General features: G+C 48.2%; 1 long non-coding RNA gene across 2 annotated transcripts in view; it reads right to left on the reverse strand.

Annotated features, from left to right (window-relative positions):
* Window positions 1-3,248: 3,248 nt before the first annotated feature.
* Window positions 3,249-17,249, reverse strand: part of LOC105276294 — a 380,772-nt gene continuing 366,771 nt past the window's right edge. Inside the window, exon 11 of one of the 2 annotated variants that reach the window (XR_003406934.1) lies at window positions 3,249-5,119. This is a non-coding gene — a long non-coding RNA (uncharacterized LOC105276294). The remainder of the gene's footprint in view (window positions 5,120-17,249) is intronic. The other variant, XR_003406933.1, reaches the window with a different exon arrangement.

Genomic DNA, 17,249 nt, shown 5'->3' on the forward strand with positions numbered 1-17,249 from the left:
TATTCCATACTCCATGATATTCCAGTAATTTAATAATAAATATTAAAATATTAAACACAAGAGCCCATTGTTTTATTCTGATGCCATATTCTTCATCACTCCAAAAATATAACCCACGTAAAGGGCAACATGGACAATAGACTGTTCGGCTATTTCGTTCGGCTCTTAAACGGTCCATATCCTTTCTCATTGCCAGCGCCAGCAATCCCTTTCATGGCTGCAACTATTCGCGCGCTGAAAGAGATTTGCACGCACGGCTGCGTTTGTCCCCATGACAAATGGCCCATAGACGGCGGGCGATAGACGCTCGCGAAACTCGGAATCGATTAATCGCGAGATCCACGACGATTCGATTAGCCGTTTACCATCGCGATGTTTGTAAAACTCGCGCGATCCTTCCTTGAATCTGTCTTTCTCCCGTCACTTACCGCCGATATCTTCCTTCTCTTGCGGATGCAATTTACCACGACTTTTACCCCGCGCGCTAAAGCACTTTACACCGCCGTGTACGAGTTCGAGTTGGCTTTATCGAATTCTGATCTTTCCCCGGCTCCTCTGTCCTTCACCGCCGCCTGAATGTGATCCGGCTGATAGTCGAATGCGATGCCAGATGTTAGGCCAAGGCAATTTGCGGAACGATCGATTTACGACAGCCGTATACGCGTCTGTGTACACGCGCATACGCATTGCGCTCTCTGCTTCTCTCTTCTCGTTTTAATGGAAGTCCAATAAAGTCGTTCTCGCCCGAACGATCTTGGATCGCCGGCTTAACGTGGTTCAACGGCTCTCGTCCTCTCTCTTTCTCGCTCTATCGCTCTTTTTCTCCCGGTGAGCACTGAAGAATTCATTAAAACTGCACGGAGGCGGCGCGCGAGCAGTCTCGCATCCTTAAATAGATGAATTACGGATCGCGTCTCTCACGACACCGGCGAAACTTTCTTATTGATGAGCCGCAAAAATAATCTCGCCGTAACAAATTTCCCCGCCGGGTATGATGTTCCGATGCTCGATTCGATTATAACGCCTGCGTTCGTATTATCCCCGCGGCCGTGGATTAATCTCGACGCGCTATCCGCAAAGTCGAGTCGACGTGAGATCCGCTTAATTCGCGGAACCATTTAAGAAATTTTTCGCAGCAACCCCGTACTCGTTTCTTTAGGTTTCTCTTGATAATAACACGAAGCGATTTATGTGTGCAACGCGTTACGTTTTTCTACGCAACAATATTTTAATACCGCAATATTTTAATAGCACGCGATATTCCTGCCGATCAAGACGGTGATCGAACGAGCGTCTCAAACACACGATAAAGATTTAAAGAAATGTTGAAGCGGATTCCCAGGACCATTTGCATGGGCGTCCACAACGCGCCCGTGGAGATTTCGACCTTCGATGGTCGCCCATCCGAGGAATTCGACAGGATACCCGATCAGCACTGGTAGACGTTGTCGTGGACCGTTAGTCGGTTGTTGACGAGCAACTGTTTGGACATTATGCCCTGCTTCCATGTAATCTCACCGATCTTTCCCCGGTGTTCCGGGAGAGGCAGCCGGGGTTTTTAGGGCGGTTGGTCGTGTGGCGATCCATTACACCTTCACCGCCGTATCGTCCCCGCAACATCTGAGACAAAGAACGGCGCGAGAGGCGAGAGGGAAACGAATGAGGGGGTGGAATCGGGAAGAGGAGAAGGTATCCGTGTCAAGAAGCGGCTGTTCCACGCGTAAAGTTCACGTAGCTGTCAACGGTGACGGATCCCGATCGCGTGAAGGAACCGATAAGATCGCTGCCCCTCGAGACGTCGCACGTCGATCAATCACCCGCTCGGTGATCTGAGAGATCATTCTGCAGCCGGTTATCGATTACCGCGCGCGCGATCGTGCGGGATAACGTCTCGGATCGAAGAGAGTCTTTGCTGAAGCTCCGGTAAGATCTCTATATTACATTTCACAATTTCTGAAGCGGTTTCAGGAACTGTCAGCGTGCTTTCGTTCAGCATAAAATCGCAGCAGATGCTCTTTAATACTCTTTAATTCCTGCGCTATTCGCGATTCTGTTCGCAACGCGCCGCGGCCGTCTCGTAATGAAGGTATCATTTAATCCCGAACAGGATGAACGAGGCGTCGCGACGCCGAGGGAGAGACGAGCATCGGGCATCAACGGGGCGACATTATTCGCATTCCGCTACCGCGGGATTATCCTCATGCAGGCTGAGCCGCGCGGATATTCGATTTCGGTAGTTGGCAGTCTCATCCGGACGGAGGAAAACGACGGACGTGGATGGATCCGCGAAAAGACGTGGATCGGCGTGTGTGGGTGTGGGATGTTGCCTCGCCGCGAAGCGGACGAAGCGGAGATGGACGGGGATATGAGGTGGTAGACGCGAGGGGTAGACGAAGAGCGCGTTACGGAGCAGCAGGATATATGGCCCCGGCATGGAAGAAGGACAGACGCGTCCCGGTTGCAGATCCGGGGAGAACGGAGCGAAAGAAGAGGACGCTGGAAGAGACGGAATGACGGAGAAGGACGAGGAGAAGGAGGCGGAGGAGGAGGAGGAGGAGGAACGGGAGACACAGAGGGAACTTGTTATGCTTTGAGAGATATGGCGGAGGCCCGCGGAATACATAATTTTGTAAAGACAAAAATGCTGCGGTCGTGCCTCGGCGGAGTCGCATTTTTCCTTGTTTCACGAAATGTTCAGGCTCGTCTCTCCCTCCGTTCTTCGTCCCTCGGTCCGTGCCTTCTTCCCTTCTCCCGACCCCTTGTCCCTTCGGCCTCTTCCGTTCCCCTCGACTCGCCTCTTTCTCCTCTCTTGCTCCTTTCCTATCCTTCGTCCTCCCGATGTCCCTCCTTGTCCGAGTTACCTCCGCGCATCATCTCTTTCTCGTTTCTCCGGTAATGCGCCGCGGAATGAGAAACGTTTTGTAAAAAATGTATCCGCATCTTCGTAGGTACGTACGGTGTGTGTACGCTGGAAGCCGCGTACGGATGTGTAACCGACGGTACGTGTTGCCACATCGTTGCGCGCGTACGTGTTAACATTGCTCGTCGTCGTCGTCGTCGTCGTCGTCGTCGTCGTCGTCGTCGTCGTCATCGTCCTCGACGTGAATTCTGATGCCGGTGCGTTTGGCAATTTGCGAGTTCCCAGACCGAGATTTGTCGCTGACGCAACAAACGCGAGGCGCGAGAGCGCACTCGGCCATTTTTTTCTTTTCTCTATTTTTTATCCTTTTTTATTTATTCATTTTTTTTTGGCGAAACGCCGAACACGCTCACCCTCGTTCGCGGCTCTTTTCAAACGTTACCGGTCGTTGCGCGCGTTACTCGGCCACGCGTCAGGTTTTAATCTCCCGCATGCACGTACATGCGTGCATTGCGCCTTTGTGTCAGTATACAAACGACGAAAATTTGATCAGCTTCCTCCTCTATCGTCACGGGACGGGAATTAATTGGCGCATTAGCGTGTATTTACAAACGATTTTTCGCTCGCAGCTTGCTCCGCCATAAATCCGTTCTTTGTACGTCGAGAGACCGGTGTCGCGCCACGTTCTCCACGTTCCAAAGTGTTCCAGGCCGACTTCCCGGCTATAATTCTTTAACTGAGATATCGGCGCGCCCGTAAAGAACGAGGGACTATTGTCTCAAGGACAAAATGTGACCAATAAGCGTTCGGTCACGGAAATAGGCGAGACGTGCATAACGGTCTCCGAAGAGAAATTTCCATAAACTCCCCATCTTCCCACACGGGCTCGTGTCCTCTTCTCTCTCCTCATCCTTTTTCCGCTTCTCGTGCACCGAGTGCATCTCTCTCTCCTCGCGGAGAAGCCGTTCTTGTCTTACTCGCGCGCGCGCGTGGACCATCATCGCGCTCACTCGCACTCGCTCCCGCGCATAGTTGAGATCCCTAACTGATTTTAGTGGTTTCCCTTTGACTTTTTGACGGCTTACAAGGGCCGACAGCCATTCAAATACTTTTGTAACCGCGCGCAGGGACCGTCGGCTCCATAACTAACCTCGGCCAACTCTCGAGAGGGTCAACTTTCCCCTTCCTCTCTCTCCACCCTCTCTCTCTCTCTCTCTCTCTCTCTCTCTCTCTCTCTCTCTCTGTTCTGCTCTCTTATGTGACTGCGCGTCAGACGAAAAGAGTTCCAGATCGGAGGTCTGCGGTACGGTAACGCGAGTTCCTCGACAGGGAAAGCCTGTTTAGCGTATCAACGACCATGCTCCAGCATGCAACTCGCTGCACGGCTGCGAAGTTTCACCGATTTGACTGACAATGTGGTCCTAGTGCATAGTCGCAGCCAATTGATCGTCGTAACGGTAGTTGGTTGAGTTACGTGAGAGCGATTCGATTTCTTAAATCGAATTCAGCAGCATCCTTTCTTATCATGCAGCATTTTTGTGAATCAACGTCTGATGATCGTGCATTTATCAATGATTAACAGCGTGAATGACGCAAGCGAAGGACAGCAGGCCGCGTTTCGGGACCTTCGGAAAGTTGGCGAAACTAATGAAGCGGTCAGAGGCGATCATAAAAGATAGGCGCGTTGCACGACGGTGATGAAGAAATAAAATTATACGCCTCTCCCTGGTTCTCGCCCCCCTGCTCCCCGCCTTGGTACCTCTCCTCTCTTTTCTCTCGTTCGCTCGCAGTGCGCACCGAGACGAGGTACCAGGCGGTCGCTCTCTCACCTCATCGGCGCGACTTCGTTTCTTCTTTTCCTCTCTTTCTCATTCGCGGTTTATCCGAGTCACCGATCGCGTAGATTCCGAGAACCGGCCGAAACAATATCATAACTCGTCGGGGGCCCGGGAGCCGGCGGCCATAAATAGAAACGTTCGTACCTGATACAGGGAAAGCCGGCTGCTTCGTATTCCACCCGCGCGGAGAAGATCGCCAGGACGGGGAGCGCAAGCGGGGAGGATCCATGATAATTATGATGCGTCTTAAGGCACCGCGTCACCGACCGATCGGTTTTTGATGGCGTGGCGTGGCAACTTGCGTAGCGGCTTTCGCAATGCAGTCCGAGCTCGACCCCTGTGATCGTGATCGAAATTCACGATCGATGAGAGAGCGGCTCCGGTTCGCGGTACCTGGGTTTTGCGGATTTCTTTCCATAGTCTGCAAATAAAAAGAGCAGCTGATGCGAATAAAATTGGATATGAAAAATGTTGGTGGCTTCGTAAGATATTCAACATTATTGACAAATCCGGAATGCATTAAGAGAAAAATAGCGGTGGGTGACTATATAACTGCACCGAGGTGTTGCACAATTGACGAGGCTTGAATTATAACTTCGAATAGCCGTTTCTAATTGAGAGACGCGATAAAGATTAATTACGATCAAATTACGATTTCTCCTGTCTGTCAGGATAATGGTATAATTACACGGATCGGAATTAGACTCGCGGATAAAACTGCGAGATGAAAATACATGTCATATAAATAAACAATCGATATCTTAGTAAAACAATTGTTGATACATATTTCTCTCTACAGAGACCCTGGAGGAGATTATTCGTGTGATTAGCGTGATCACGTTAATTGCGCTAAAGACGCGCGGGACCAAGACGGGGAATTTTCGACGCTGCGATCGTGCAATGACGGTGCTTTCCTGAGATTTTCTCAACGGTCCGCGATAAATATCTCGGCATTTAGGCGAAGGTTAACCCGGACGGTGTTCTCGTGAACCTGAGGAACCTGGCGGACCCGGCCGGGAACGAAAGCGCAGTAAAACGAAACAAACGATGACGATGGCGCACACGTGTTCGACACGATTACTATTCCGCGGTTGTGCCTGCCCGGTGACTTATGTTAATGTCGTAATTATATCATCCTAATCTACCGAGTATACGCCGCGTATACGTATCCTACGTGGCCGCATCCTATCAAATACCCATCTTGGAAACTACCATACGTGCCAGAATGCAAGCTCGACCTGCGCAGCCCTCCTGGCATCGCGGTTTCCGTGAAACTACCGTGCAAGTACCGAGAATTCGGCGAGCTTTCAAGGATTCTCGACTGCGAGACACGCAGATAAACGCGATTAATCATAAATGTATGATATACTTGCGGAGCGGATTGTTAAAAGAGAAGCGATTAAAGCGCTCGCGTTTCCCGGCTGGCCCAGTTGCACTTAATATACTAACATTACGGTAAGAAAAAAAATGTCACCTCTGAGTTTTTAATTTATTTCAGTCGCGGAAGATAGTACGTCCCGCGCTTCTTTGTGACACGCGGATTACGTATGATCCGTTCGCGACGGAAGGGAGAAAGAGAGAAAGAGATCGGCGAGAGAATACGCGTTACGCGAAAATGCGCGCGTGAGCCGTGCAACGCACAACGCGTTGACAGAAAGATTTTCATACCGTGTACAAGTTAATTATTCCCTGCAGGTTTGCGCGTGACAACGCGCGGCTACTGTCGTCTCGCCGATGCCGGTAACGAGGATGAAGTTATTCAAAGGAAACTGGATCGCTTTGGTCATCCTTTCCACGGATTTCCGTGCCTTTGACGATTCCACTTCATTTTATACGGTCCGAGTCTTTTCGACATTCGCCACGGACGACTCCGCTTGGTTACCTCCGCCTTCCACGACGAAGAATAGGCACTAGAACTACGGGCTGCGCTCGCTTAATCCGCGAATCGAAGCTTTCATGCATAATTCATTATTCCCGTCTCTCTCTCTCTTTTCCCGGTGCCTCCGTCTTCCGCCATCTTTTGAATCGGGAACTTTTGGAATTCTCTCTGTCGTTTGTGAAGGGGAAATTTATCGCGCTTATGGCATTCACGTTACGAAGAAAAGTCCACGGCGTTCAACGCGACCAATATTCAGCTCCTGAAAACGCGCTGCCACGTGGGACAATCCAATGAACAATCCGACATGATGATATCATTGTTACGAACATAGCGGACGTCGCGTTATCTTCAAATCTCTGTCTGTTATCACTAACATCGTAATACGCTACTCCAACGCGTTTTAAATTTATAGACACTGATCTCCACGCACGTGCAAGATCCAGCAGCTTAAAAAGCTAAGTGCCGCTATCAATACGATGATTTCCATTTTTATTGGTATCACGATCGTTGCCTTAACTCGTTCCTTCCGCCTAATCGGTCCTCAGCATCTCCGTCAGCCCGAATTATCCATGGTGTCGTTTCTCGAAGGCGGACATCGGACGATGCCCATAAAGTTTCTCGTGAAACGTGCCTCCGTCCAGAGCGGGATCTCACTTAATGACGATTACCAGCGTCACCCGTATGCGATCAATCCCGAATCAGCAATTGTAATTGACACCCGCTCGATGACTCGACGGGGGCAGCAGAAAAATACGCGGGGGGAGCGGGCAGAGGAGGTGCCCCTTTCCATCTCGTCTTTGTCAGACACCCGCATACGTGCATCGGGGGTCGCTAACGCGCGCAGTTCCGTACATAATATCAATTTATGCGCCATAACGGACAGTGTAGTCGCGTGATTGGATCCTTCACGCTAGCTTCCACGATACGTCCGCGCGCTCGTATAGCGGGTTCACATCTAATACCGCCACCCTATAAATTCTGAAATATTAATAATATCTTTTCTCCCGTCGTACGCTTCTCTCCCGACCGCTCTGACCACCCTCGCGCCGCCCGCGACGTCCGGGATACGCCGTGTGAGACGGCCTGCATTATCTGAGAATTTATGGGCGTTTAGACAAAAACAGGCATCGGTTCGCCTTCTTTGGACTCGCTTGCATTCAATACCTGAACGCTGTTGCCGTTAAAGAATGAAGAGAACGGGAGAACCATGGCTCGCGTAACTGCGAGCATCAGGATTTGTTCAGTGTCAACTTTTTCAGAGAGGTAGTTGAGATAATATAGTTTGTGTACCCATTTGAGATATTCTTAAATGTACAATCAATATCTCCAGATTGATTGTATACTTTTTTTCCAAGAAAGTGGTAACATTTTGTATTTATATTATATTTCGAGAAATATATTAAACAGTACTTTACTTAGAATGGTATTGAACTATTCGAAATAAGGATTCATTTATGAAATTTACCACTTGCTCAATTTACGGTTGTTCTGGAATTATTTGCCGATGAAGAAGGAGTTAGTATCTGATTATTCCACTGAAGGCAGGAAACGGTGATTACACTTATACGAGAACCAACATGTCGCAAAAGTGCCTCGATGCTCGTTGACGGTGCCTAACGGATTTATGGTTGCAGAATTCAGCGACGGGACATGTCTCGCCCTCGTACAATTTCGGGGACTATATTAGCATTAGAGAGACGAGCATAGCCCTCTGCAGGGCCCGGCGAGGCCCAGGTAGACCATCCTACGCGTTGGTCCAACAACGACAAAACCACACCCGCCTTTGGACAATGGGTGACGCACTGCACTCCTCTCTCTACTCGCCTCTCCCTTTCTTGAATTATGATTTAGGTGGTCCTATACACACATATCGCCTTAGATATCGTTCGACCACGATCCTCTCGATCACCGATCTCGGAATAATGTATTTTTGCAGATCAGGCTATCGCCCCTGGCGCAGGTAGACCACGGAGCTAACCTCCATCGACAGAATGGGCGTGCCTGTGAGATTTATACTTTCCATTAATATTCATGATCTTCACTTTGTATGCTGTTTCGTTAATTTCGGGAAAATGCTGATTCTTCACGTTTTCGGTCCGCGAGCAACTAGTAGAGTGCATTTATAATACAATGTATTTATCGTACATATACTTATGATTATAATATTTTTAATTGAAGGGTGGTTTATTATTTTTATAAGGATATTACATGTTACATGGAAAAAATTCAACAGAATGAAAAATAAAGCATAGTTTTTAGATTTGGTTAGAAAATTTATATTTCTGTTTGTGTGATTCTAAGTTATATTTGAACACGATTAATGTCAGTGTGTTGTTTCTTTACGCAAATATTAGTGGCACGTAGATCTATTACAAGAATTATATATTAAGGTATGTAAGGAAAATTATCACGCCATATCAGATATCGTGTAACGATCATTTGTCTTCCATCATACAGATCTTTATCGTTAGACTAGAAGTTATTATTGCACATAAACGTTGAAAAAATATCTTTTCTTCCTTGTGATTTATGACAAGATAATCTAGGCAATCTTTGCCGATGCGAAAAATCTATAAGCTGAAAGTGATGACATTTCGACGACCGTAATGTCACTGCGATCGCGAATCGTGACTGCGAATCGTTGCGTAATGTTCTGCCTCACGAGAGCTTAGGTATCCTTCGAGATGAAACTTATCCGTTCTTATCCGTTGTACACACAGAATTATTTTCATTATGCGGAAAGTTTTTCGCGATGGCTTATTTTTTAGCAACGCGCTTTTACAGGAAGCTTCATGCAATATGAAAATATTAAAACATCTCCAACAAACAATAAATGGTTTTTTTAACGGATTGCATAACAATAAGTATTTGCAGTTTAATTAATTCGTCTTATTGATTAATTTAGAACATTTTTTTACTTTTTTTCCCTGTGTGTATGTGTGATTACCATGCGTAAATCCATTCAATATATAATATATAGCACTAAATATATTATATTCAATAAAACACATTAAAAGTGTGCGTGTGTCTTTTACATTCTCAACTGCAAGGAAGACCTTCCGCACTCGGGGCGCCTTTGTACGCGCCTTTCTCTGCCAAGTATTCTCTCGTATGCTGAACAACCCGACGACGTCATCGGCAAACCGCTCGCTCCTTCGACAAAATAATAATAAGTCAATCAGGCCGCGAGCGCCGATAAAGAAATCAGTAGGTTGATCGTAAGTGGATGGACCACCAGCCGCGCGACGCGGACGTCTCCCTGACAAATGAATCTGCCGATATAGCGTTCTCGCGGGATCGGACGGACTAACAGTGACGTCTTCATAACGGCGAGCCTTCTGCTGGCGCGTTGTCCGTCACACAAATCGCCTAACCAGCCTTCCAGGATGTCACCAATTTATTTTACGAGCCGGTCCATGATCCTGGGCGCGGCAAGTCTCTCAGCCACTTCCCTCCCCGCCGCCCGGGCCCGTTCGCCCCCATAGACTGTTATATTGAGTCCTTACGCGACACGTCCTGCGGGCTGCCGATGCAGGCGCACGAATCAATGGTTTATTGAGAGTCATTACCTTCCTACGGGGTTATAAGTTTCGTCCTTCCCTGGCAAGGATAGTGACGGTCAAGCCCTGCCTCGGAGATATCGATACTGGTTTGGTCCTCGCGGGGGGAGGTGGAGGAGGAAGAGCGGGAAGCAGAGAAAAAGGAAAAAGAGAGTCGTAAGACAGCGCAATCACGTCTCCCGTCTGTGGGAGATCGAATCTCGAGATACTGGGAGAATTTCGAGAGCGGGGCTACCTCGCGCCGGTAATTCCACGCGCCCGGACACGACCCTTTGCATTTTTAGTCGCACCAGAATCGCTTAAGACCGGACCGAAGTAAAACATTACTAATTTGCCCAAAAATAAAGTAAATCAGCAGCTCTCCGGCTGCGCACGCGGCATCTCAGAACCCCGACTTTTGCCCTAATAACAGATCTTTTCGACAAGATTAGTATTTTCTTTTTTGGAACATGCATTTCGGACGTGCCATTATGCTAATCCACAATCAATGTTAGCGTAGCACGTTTCGTGATATACTGCTAATTGTACAATTTGTGTTCGTATGACATTTACTTCGTTTTCTCAAAAAAATTGATCCTTAATTAATTGGATACGTTTCGGTACGTGAAGACTGTAAAGTATCTACCGTGCCGCGGTTTAATTTACGATTAAACTGCTTCCGTGACGCTCCTCCGAAGGTCAGAGTGTCGAGAAAATGGTAAAAAATTGGAGTGAAAGGTAACCAGGTCTACCAGGTAATTTTTCCCGGTAGCTCTCGGTGGAAGACGATCCTTCGGGTAACCCCTAATTACCGGGAGCAATTAGAAAATTGTGCTAGTCCGGAGGTAAACTCGATTCATCATCGTCCCCTTCTGAGGAATGGACCTATCGAATACGCTCTGCTTAAAAGCCAAGTGCTCCGGATTGTGACCTGCTACTACCTAATCAGATCGAACCAGTTTGTCTTAAAATTGTAAAGCAGAATGTAGGGCTTTCGGTTTTTTTCTTCTTGAAAGAAACTGCTGATATATATCATTTTTATCTCTCGCAGACAGAACAAGAAAATCGATTGTATTCTTGAATAATGAGAAACAAATTGGTAAACATGACCAAAGAAATCATTTATATACGACCAATATTAAATAAGTTGATTCCAAGTAAATTGCATAAAGCAATATATGCACTTTAATCTAAAAATATAATAATAAATCGTACATTTATGAATTTTTGATTTGTTGATGCACGTGTCACTGTGTGCTAACAATTTATGTTTCAAATATTGCAACGTCACTTTCTACTTCTGCTACTAATTCTCCAGGTGATGACAATTTGCATTGATGGTAATAGCAAGATCCACGAATGAATTGCGAATCCATATCCCTTCCTTTCAGTTGTGGGATGATCTCGTCTGTGAATCGAGCACAGCGGCGGTGGCGGCGGTTTGGCGGCGGCGACGGTGGTGGCGTCGCGGGCACAAGAAAAATTGATACGTGGGCCCCTAATGGCCCAACAAAAACGGACCCAACAGGGACAGGACGACAAAAGCATATGCATATTATGAATGGATGAACGAGGCAAAGGAGGAATGGATGCCAGAAATATATTGCCTCGGTGCATCCACTCCCTACGCGCACACGTGGCCGAACGTGGAAGCGAGACGAGAACGCGGAGGACCGAGCCCGTCTAAAGAGAAAGAGAACCATGGTCCACGGGAGATGCGGGAGGGAGGGAGGATCCGTCGGCCGAACGTGGAAGAAAGAGGGCCAAGTCGCGAAGCTTGAGCGTCCTCTCCCTTTATCTCCCTTTGTGCGGCGGGATGATGGCGCGCGGCGAGCCAGCGCGCGCGACAGAAAATTAGTAAAATCCGGCGGGCAACGCGTGGAACTGTCCGTCGCGCTATCCGTTGCCGGATTTATAAGGAGCGAAGGCAGGATTTATGTCGGGCTGTCGGTTATTTATCGGTTTCGATGGCATACGCGATATCGTTACACGGATATCGATACGTCCTTGGTACGAGAGCGAGGTAGACTGCCGGCCGTCTCGTTCCCTCTCCTCCTATTTCTCTCTCTATCTCCCTCTTTTGACGCTTCTCGCTTCTCTCGGCATACATCCTGCTTTTATTACTGCTGCATCTTTCCCTTGCTCCTTCTCTACCTCATCGGTGAGACTTGATTTACCTGGGGACACCTGCGGGGTAGATCCGGTAAACACGACATCTTCGATCGTGAAAGCGAAACGGGCGGCCTCCGGAGTGGCCCCACCGTTGGAATTTCCTCTGCGAGAGGACTGCAGAAGAAGAGCAAAGATTCACATGGAAATATAGGCGGGTAGGTGCGCGGCCACTTAAGTAAGGCGTTAAAGCCTGAGCGTTTAATGAACGGACTTTCACGGTAACGCTCTACCGACATCGATGATTAATACAAAGCATATTATCGAGTAGTCTCCACCTAAAGCGGTAATATTCCAAAACTGGCAATAAATACATCAGTAATCGAGCCTGATAAAATTAATAACACCATTAATCTTCGCTCTAGCGCTTGTTCCTTGCGAAATCGTTGTAAATGAAAACATGCAAGCGCGCCGCGAGCACCGGTTTTCTCGAGTATCGCGGATGCTAATGGTAGGAATAAAACTTGATGAATCCGTGCAGATCGTGGAATTCTCTTCGCACCCGTAACGATTATCGCGCCCCTTCAACTTCCTTCGGAGATCGGATTTATACTTTGACCCGTGAAATTTACCCCAAAACTCACTGCGAGGGCCCGCAGCACCGGAGGAGGAAAGGCAGCAATAGGATCGAGCCTCGAGCGGATGGATTTTCAGCTGACGTGCTGCATTCTTAAAGATCTTACACAACTTCCCACCGTAATACCCGTTGAGATTATCCTCGGGCTTGCAAGCTGTAGAATAACGGAACGCCGTTTTTCGCAAAGTTATCGTTCGCGATGAAATGACAGAAGCGATTCCTCGTTCAGTCCATTGCGATTAACGAGTAAACTTGGGACTCGTAAAAGAAATATTTCGAATAACGACGAATAATTTACGCGGCAATGCAGTCAACGAAGATTAGACGATAATGGTAATATTATAACGGGATCGCCGGATAGTAGATCAGGCCGATTATTCGCAGTCAACGAGGCCCGGCCTCGCGCAATTATTAATGCCGAGCAATCGATAAGCTCAAAGAGGTGCCTCCCCGTGCCACGCTTGTAATTATTGCCGGCAAGAGGAAGAGGAAGAAGACGGCGGGGTGAGGGGGCGGTAACCCTCAAAGCACAATGCCACCCTCTAATCACGCATCGACTTATCGGCGAAGCAAGAGACGGCCGTATCGTATGTAGCGCCCGTTTCACCCACACCTTGAACCTGAAATGGCCCACCCAGAAAGGACTCTTCCACGCTGTCTAACATCCAACCTTTCACCGCAGCCCATCCACCGGGGGTGCCAAAGTACAGGAAGCACTTTCTTCCGCGTTTCTCGCCCGTTTGATGTTCGCCCGAGAGCGCACGCACACCTCGACGTTTTCGGCCGCCGAAGGGCGCCCGATGAAGGTACGCAATTTACTAATCCGTTAACTTTTATGAGAAACTGCTTCTCTCTTCGGCGTGATATGTAGGCGTTAATTACTCGTCGATTACATCTGTTTTAATTACGTCTCTCTTAATAATACTTAATCATTTTCGCGAGTGATTGCGTTGGTTTGAGAAGAAGCGAGCTCGCTCACGTCCCGGGCATCCGCGCGATGATTTAAGCGCGTTCTCTCCGCGTCTCTCATTTTATTTGATAGGACGATAACGTCCAACAGAGAGACCGCGTGTTCGCTACACTCCAACAAATTCCACGAGTGCATATACACACCCGCTTCGGAACTACACCTCCCGGGAGACGTGACCGCACATACTTCCGCCCGGCGCGGCGTGTGCGCGCGTATTTGCGCGTGCGTGCGCGCGAGTTGGAACTTTCGAAACTATTTATGCTTTATTGACGCTTAGTCCCCAACACACCGACGCGCGGAGGAGCGGAGAGATGCACGGAGATGCCCTTCTTCCAGAAAGTTGCAAGTGTCGACGCAAGTCGTGGCCGACCTATTTCACGACGGCGTGAACCCATCGCTTCTAGTTACCCGAGTGCGATTAATTGCGACGTCACTCGTTCAATGAAAGTCTTATCATTCAGCAAGAAAATTGCCGATCTCGCGCGAAAACGTGAAAACTGCACGCTGAACGCTATCACCAAGCTTTGATACTATTCTTCCAAAGTCTACCGGAAGCTCGGTGGTATCCTATGAAAGAAGACCGTTATGCCGAATTTCCGAAGGCGTCGTCGGAACTCTCTTGAATTGATAAGACTTCCGCTCAACGAGTGTCATCGCGAGGCGCAACGGAATTCACAGCTCGCTGCAGCTGCGAGTGTATAAATGGCTCGCCAGGCAGTTAGATCGTGTCTGCGTGGTTTCCGCGAGCATCCCGGCGCGTTTCGCGCGCCGGGCCGGTTGGGTCCGCACAACCGGAGTCGCGTATCGGGCCCAACCGTGGCCAAGCGAGTGGACGCGACGCGAGCGGTCTGAAGTGCGGCCGAGGCGCGCAGTAACGTAATGGACGTCATTAGCCCGTGTAGATTATAGGGCGGCGTGCAGTAACGATCACTTCTTATAGGGCACACCATACCACGGCCGTGAAGAAGGCCCACCGCGGCCGGACCCCTTGTTCTTATGGGTCGCGTCGCGATCGATATCGAAGGACCAACGTCACCCTGTCAATCGGCTTCCGGTGGCTGCTCCGCACGTCGAGGAAGGAGAGAATCTTCTGTCGTTGCTCCTTTCGTTGCGGAATATCGTATATTGCTGGATGAAAGTGAATACGATAAAACGTACGGACCGCGCGATTACAATAAAGAATTAATAGAGTTATTTGCCGCGATCGACAAGGGGGATATTCATTATTACGTCGTTTGGGGCACGGCAAAAAGTTTATGCCATTATTATCGCGCGTAAAAGAACACGAAGGCTACCCTTGATTACTTGATCGAGAATCGTTGATTGGTCAATATGTGGCCGCCTGCATCGGGCGAATGCGATTCGCAATGCATCTCAGCATCATAGGCGTTCGATCAGTTTGATAATTCGGTTTTAGTGATAACTAGGAAGTGTTTTTTGTAAGGATTACCTTGTAAAATCGTCAAAATCTATAATAATTGCGTCTGCAAGATCACGATGCTGGGTATGAGAAGAATTAATTTTTCGATAGATCGAGAGAGCGCAAAATTCGAAGATGCTGTTCGCATCTGAGGGCATCGTGAGAAAAATGTCACGGGCCACTAATTGGCATAGGAGTTTTACCAGTTGTAAGATTAATTACCTTATTATCTATGCATGAAGGATGTTACGTGCTGTATTATTAATTCGTTTCATCTGCAACCGCTGAGGGATTGCAGCAGCCGAGCGTGAGACAAAAGGCCACGTGCTGTCGTGGCACCGCGACGTCCAAAGTGTTCGCGCGAGCTATTTAAAAATCGTAAAAGTCGATAGAGACCGTTCTGCCCTCGCGAGAGGGGCGGTCGAGGGAGAGAGAAGGTAGAATCGTGCGGTCAGAGAAGGACGGCCCTCTCTCTCTCTCCCAGCCGAGTAGAGGGGTGCATTTAAAGTAATGGCGTTTCACTGGAGATGCTATAAATTTATCTGCCATAACTTGTTATACGCAGCTCTCCTCGCGTATTTATACATGCCTTCGTGGCCACACACAGATTCCGCTACGGCGAGCCGCTCGTACGCTCCGTTCTGTTTCGCTTGGTCGAGTTATGGCGGCCTGACGTCGATGGAATAGGGCGTGGATGGGAGGGCAAGGATGATGGTGGGACTGTGAGACACTGCCTTTCGCCGAATCATTCGGATCAGCAACGATCGCCGGTACCACGAAGAACCCGCGAAAACGCGCTTTAAGATGCACTTGCGAGCGACAAGTCTCTCGTTATCCGTGAAACACTGTTCGTGTTTCAGAAATAATCAAGGTATACTTTGCGTAATGTTATTTATCAGTCTGATTATTAAAATACGGGAAAACATAGCGGAGATTAAGCGGACTTGGCACAAAGTTCCGCGAAGGTAACTCGAAAAGATCATCGACAGCAGAGAGAGGCGACGCTGGAAAATCAGTTACTTAAAGAGTTAAGTAAATCCACGGGTTCCTGCCGCGTACCTGACCTCAAACCGAGTTCAAAGTTTCACGTCGTTAGTACACATCGGGGTGGCTCCTGCGTCTATATTTTTGCCTAATGCAACATGTACGAATGCCAGCGCAATGCATGCATAATTTATGCCGGCGAGTGAAGGCAAATAATAATATTCTTATCACATCCATTAAACGAATTACAACGTTTATGTTAACAGGAACTTTGCGCACCCACATCACCCGAGGCGCAAAAGTTCAAGTGCGTTCAGGAAAATTTTAAACGTACCTTTTATTCTGCTCTCGCATCGACGCGCCGTCATTGAGAGAAAAGGAGAGAAACAGAAACACAGAGAGAGAGAGAGAGAGAGAGAGAGAGAGAGATTTGCGCGGCAAAGGTACATACGAGTGCACATCAGTTCGTTCGAGGGTAGGTACGGTAATGATACGGGCGGAGGTATCGGAGTGAGAGAATCTGAAGTGGCTCGAAGAGTACTGTAACATGCCCTTAAGGGACGTACGTACACCTCCAGGTTCCCGCAAGAGTGTAAGACGAGAAAACAGACGTTAACGTGTCAAATGCATTAGCTCCTTCGCGAGATTCACTCTTGTTAACGCGAATATTTAGTCCCCGGGATTAAGAAACTTTTCGCTCACTGTGACAGGAAATCGCTATTTGGCTTACTCCCGGACTGTTTTCTGAAATCGCTGAGAGAACGAGATGTATGAAATCGCGATAAAGTACTCGCGATGTGACATGAATCGAAATAAGATATTCGCACGACAAAATTGTCATTGCGATTGTATTTTCCACAGAGAACAAAATATTAGGCAAGACCGTAATTTTAAAATAAATATTTTAATAAAACCGGAATTCGATAATAGAAATTACGCGTACGTATCGATTCATCCGTAAATGCACGCTGTCGAATCTCACCGCCATCGTTAGCTCGCGGTCAATACTTGCC

This window comes from Ooceraea biroi, chromosome 9, assembly GCF_003672135.1.
Source record: "Ooceraea biroi isolate clonal line C1 chromosome 9, Obir_v5.4, whole genome shotgun sequence".
Taxonomy (NCBI): Eukaryota; Metazoa; Arthropoda; class Insecta; order Hymenoptera; family Formicidae; genus Ooceraea; species Ooceraea biroi.